The following is a 6,095-nucleotide window of genomic DNA, read 5'->3' as shown; positions in this document are numbered from 1 at the left end:
GAGTAAATTGTCGTCTAAATTATGCAAAAATGGAAATAACATCGACATCTCATTTTTACAGATATATTTATCAAAATTGCATAAAAACATCTTCAAATACTAAAGAGTTATTTTATACAATAAAATCAGCATTGGCTTCAACCACGGCCACCAGATGACTTCGGAATCTCCTAGACGGTCACTTTGTTTAAGTTGATGAATGTTGCTATGATCCTTCCAGGGGTCAATAGGATAAAGCATCGAGCAATTGATTGGGCTCATACAATCGACTAACTCTCTCCCACGTCATAATATCTGACCCTGTACAAATGTAAGTAATTCAAAAAGCGTGGATTGGCAGAATCGTTAAGACGGTGGACAAAATGCTTTACAGACTATCTATGGCTCCTTATATTCTGAGTTCAAATCAAGCTTTGCCTGTTATCCTTTCAATGTCAATAAAATGATGTGCCAGTCAAGTGCTATCGATTATCGTTCCATGTTTATGTCGCCAAAGGTATATTATGTTTCTGCCCTGTAAAGATTATGCCACCTGTCACCCAAAATACGTTACCTGTGTTTCATTCAGTTGGGATTTCAACGTCTCAGTATTAGAGGATTTGATTGAAGACCAAATACAGAGGGGTGGGGAGCAAATACATTAGTGTAATATACAAGTGGATCCTGTTAAGGGAGTAAATATAGAGATTATTGGTGCAGCTGGTCTTGTAATTCAACCAAACTATGATTGAGCAGACTTATGAATGAAGGTGTTCCAGTCTTTACCAGTGTGACTTTATTTTTCAGTCATCTGTCTCTAGCTCTATATTATCTAAGTTTTTACTTGGGTGTGCGACTTTTTGGCTGCTATTTCCAAGATGCGCGACCATGTTTCTATATTAGATAATGTACTGTTGTTGTTGCTCTTAATGTTGTTGCTTTAGACAGCACTAAGTCAGCTTCAGTTGAGTAAACCTACGATCAAAATCATAGCCTTGACCATCGTGTTTTTCCGTTTTGTCAGAGGTTATCTGTCTAGAATTACATTATACAATATGCACGCTAGGGTATGCGATTTACAGCAAATTTGTCTGCTATTTCCATCATGTCCTTACAGAGCCACTTAATCCAATGAATTCTTCTCTTTAAAACAGTAGGGTGTGATTACAGAGATAAAGCTTCTCTGTAAGAGTTTATACATTTACTGACAGGTTTATGGTTCCTTATAGTCCTATTTGGTCACTCCCGTCACGTTGTCGATAAGGTGTGGACTTACTGACAGAGGTGAAACTTGACACTTTAACTTAGCAAATCTACCAGATTATCACAGAACCACCATGTTGACTTAGAATATTCTAATAATTACAAGTGAAACTTTTAAACTCTTCTGTTACCTCTCCAAATCATTGAAAGAATTAGTCATACATTTTTTTCCTTATTTCGTGATAAAAACCTCATTGGGTGATTAAGATGTGGACGACAGATTTCTAACCTATTTAGAGAGAAATACAAGAATAAGGTTTAAAGTTTTTGGTTGGTATAAATAATTTCACTTGAGATTATATGTTTATGTTTGAAACATACACTGCAGTGTTTGGGATGAAATGATATTGGCTATTAGTTAAAATTAGTTCGCTATTATTTTCTTCACTGTATCGCTAGATTTAACAAGAGATAATAAAATACGTGAGCATGTTCTAGACGCACAATAAAAGTCTTTCTTCATGTCCACTTTTAAACTAAATATAGAAGTACTAACTGTATTCGTGCTTTCAGGAGGAGGTAATATGATTCTACAAAATTCAGTTTCAAATAGATTTTTATGGATATCATTTTTGAAGATCCCTTCTGAGAATATTGCTCTGCGTTTCTATCATGAATTTTGAGTGTCTCATAATATCACTCCATTTGCATTTCCTGCATGTCTTCAGAATGTCGTTCATTGCTTTGTATATATATATATATATATATATATATATATATATCATAAATATATAGGGATTGACAGTAACCTGCTTCTCCAACATACTGAGAATTCAGAAATAGCAGTCAAAGAACTACTGATTTCAAAACTACAAATTATTACTCTAGATTGATAGCGCTATCAATCTAGAGTAATAATTTGTAGTTTTGAAATCAGTAGTTCTTTGAGTGCTATTTCTGAATTCTCAGTATGTTGGAGAAGCAGGTTACTGTCAATCCCTATATATTTATGATTATAAATGTTTTTTACCGAAGAAGGTTTTCATACTGAGCTACCCGGCAGAATTGTTAATTATTAATCTTATTACTAATTGATGATTCCCTGCCCTGCATATATATATATATATATATATATATATATAAAGACAGAGAGAGAGAGAGAGAGAGAGAGAGAGAGAGAGAGAGAGAGAGGTTATGAGAAGTAATGGTGTCAGTATGACCCAAAGGTGTCAGGTAAAGCTGAGTAAGTGCTATGGATGACCATAGTTAAGCTCCAGGTTCGGTGATTATGCTAATAAGGCGTCCAACGTAGGTCATATATCAGCATGTGTATATACAATTTTCTTTTTCAGAATGAGATTAAAAAACCAAGGTTGTGAAGATTTTAGAACATTTATAAATAGGTCTTACAGCTGTTTCCAGGATATTTATTATATCCCGTCCTGAGGGACGGTGTGAGAGAATGGTTAAGCAATAGTTAATTTAGATAAGATACGAAATAGAGAGTGAAGTGGAGGAATGAAAATAGATGTGAGATGTACAGGGATATTCCATTTGTAGATCCATTATTTAGTCAATACCTTGTAAGTAAAATCCAATAGTATCTAAAATTGGTCATTCCAAGTATAAAGCTTGTACACAGTGCTATTGAATCGAGGGTTTTATTTAAAGTGACCTAAATGTAGGGAATGTATTTGTAAGGACAAATCGAAAACAAGAAGAGAGGAATAAAGAAAAGACAGAAATTTAAAAAAAAGAGAGAAGAAAAAAAAAAGAAAAAAGAAAAAACAGGGAGATAAGAATAAAGAAAAAGAAAAACAAAGAGAGAGATAATAAGGGAAAGTGTACCAGTTAGTGGTCAGTCAAGATAATTTGAAAGTAGGAATGGGGAGATGAGGGTGATAGAGAAAGAAAGGTATTAGAATGTAAAAAGATAGAAGGAATGGGGGTGATAGAGAGATTGAGAGAGGTATAAACAGTAAAGGAGCGTCAGTTATATAGTGATAGAGTCTAAGTGATGGGGCAGAGAGAGGGGTAGTAGTATGGAATGAAGAATTTAGGAATATAGATTAGGTGGTTGGGCAGGTCAGTGCTTAGTAATAGAAGAAAATATGTGAAGATGTATACATATGTATATATTAGACATGTATATATATATTTATACATATGTTTATATATATCAATATCTACATATACAACTCGTACTCATGTGTATATGTACACATGCACACTCATATATACGTGTATCTGTATGTATTATTGCCCCTGTATACGCAGGTATACATACCTTGCATACATACATACATTCACACATACACACATACATACATACACGCATACACACAATACATATACACGCACATGTGCATGCACGCACATACACACGAATATAAATAGATGGCTGTGATATTCGAGTATGAGTGATGAATGTAGAAAGGGATAAAAAGTTAAAATGCAGATTTATATATATATATACAAGGTTATATATATGATTATTGGGATTACCTAAGAGGTATTGTGGAAATATACTGTATCGTCGTTTAGGCATTTAGATTTGTGGTAGAATTTGAATGTGTGAAAAAGCGGTGGTTGCATGTGCTTAGTGCTTCATTATGTTTATTTAGCAGTTCTGGAGACTTGTGCTTTAATATGTGAAGTGCTTCCTTCAGGCAAAATTTGCAGGTTGAGCGTTGACCTGAGTCCAGTATGGACCGTGATTGAGTAAAGAATATATTTGTATTTTTAAGATGATGTATGCGGTTGGCGGGTGTTGTAGATTTACTATGTTTATCGTATCTAAATGAATGGAGGTGAGCGGCATATCGTTGCTTAAAATCTTTGGTTGACCCTATGTTTATGGCTGTAGAGTTGTGTAATAGATTAAGGACTTTTAGATACTATTGGATTTTACTCACAATGTATTGGAATCTTGTACGTATACCATGCTGCCTAAATAATGGATCTACAAATGCAAGGACAGACAAAGGGAGTATGTCGATTACATCGACCCCAGTGCGTAACTGGTACTTAATCTATCGACCCCGAAAGGATAAAAGACAAAGTCGGCCTCCACGGAATTTGAATTCAGTACGTAACGGCAGGCGAAATACCGCTAAGCATTTCGCCCGGCGTGCTAACGTTTCTGCCAGCTCTATCTATCTATCTATCTATCTATCTATCTATCTATCTATCTATCTATCTATCTGTCTGTCTGTATGTCTGTCTGTCTGTCTGTCTGTCTGTCTATCTATCTATCTGTCTATCTATCTATCTATCTATCTATCTATCTATCTATCTATCTATCTGTTTGTCTGTCTGTCTGTCTGTCTATCTAATTAGCTATCTTCTTCCGATGTATCTGTCTACTCTCGTAATACCGATAAACATTTAAACCTAACATGACCACAGAGTTTGATCTTTAACGCGTAAAAGATAAAAGTGTAATATCCATAGCTATGTTTGATAAGGTTATTAGATTTTAAATTAAGTATCTATCGATAATTCTTTTAGTATAAAAACTTAGAGATCTTCACGACATTGTTTCATTATATTAAACATTTCTCTCCCTTGTTTTCTCTTTCTATTAATTTACTGACTTCACTATTTCCTTTCCTCTCTTTGTCTCGTCTTCTCCATCATCTTTATCTCTATATATTTCTCCATTCGAGTTATTACCTCCCTTGGCGTACGCGTAACACACGGACGAAAATAGACAGGCCCGCATGAACGTGTAGAATTATAGATATTAAAAATTGGCCTGTGCAATGTTAACATTAATAAGCACGAATATATTAATATTAATTGGCTGGATTTAAATTGAATCAAAATTAAGATGATAAATATAAAAAATAAGACGAGAAAATATACAAAATCTTCAGCCTCCCACCAGATTAGTTAATGCAGAAATATGTAAATTTCGTGTTTTAAGACATTAGGGAATTATGTTAATTACAGCTGTTTTTATAGAATGTGAGTGTAGATGTGCATAATATAAATGTATGCGTGGATATTTGCATGTGTGCGTACGTTTGCATGTCAGCATATATGTATGCATGTTTGTATGTATGTGTGTGTATTTTTGCAAGTATGGTTGTATGTATGATTGGTTGGTTCAATGAATGTGTATGTAAGCGTGTAGATATGTACGCATATATATATATATATATGTATGGATTGGTGATTTTATGGATAATTGTAAACATGAGTGTATGCATATATATGTGCATTTTCGGGAATAATTATAATTAAAATTTCTACATTATGTTACATTAAAACTTACTAAATTATATATTTTTGTACCAACATATATGCATACAGACTCACACACATATATGCATGCATATAAGTAGATTTGAGTGTATATAGGCACAATACGCACACAGTCATATATATACGCCATAATAGATCGCTAGCAACTAAACCTTTTTTCTATTTTCTCTCCGTTTATTTCTGTGTTCCTTTCTGTGGAAGAGCGTAGGCTCGAAACGTAAAAGACTTTCTCATTTCCCTAGCGTTAAACTAATACATCTGTTTGTTGTTTACACCCGTCTTCGCCTTCTTTTTTTTTAAATTCTCAATTTATACACACACACACACACACACACACACACACACACATATATATATATATATATAGTTTTAGGGAAAAGAACCAAGTAAATTAATTTTAATTTTTTATAAATTGATTTTAATTGAGTTTTTACCTATAATTTGGATCTTCTCCCTAATATTATTATATATATATATATGTATGTTTATGTATGTCTGTATGTCTGTATGTATATATGTATGTATGTATGTATGTATGTATATACATATATACAGTACATACATACACACACATATGCATGTATCTTCTATTTTTTGATCATTATAAATCTTCGACAAAGGACGGAGCCAGTTTCCATGGCTCC

Source organism: Octopus bimaculoides, chromosome 11, assembly GCF_046866305.1.
Source record: "Octopus bimaculoides isolate indiv1 chromosome 11, ASM4686630v1, whole genome shotgun sequence".
Classification (NCBI taxonomy): domain Eukaryota; kingdom Metazoa; phylum Mollusca; class Cephalopoda; order Octopoda; family Octopodidae; genus Octopus; species Octopus bimaculoides.
This window is presented reverse-complemented; position numbering follows the sequence as displayed.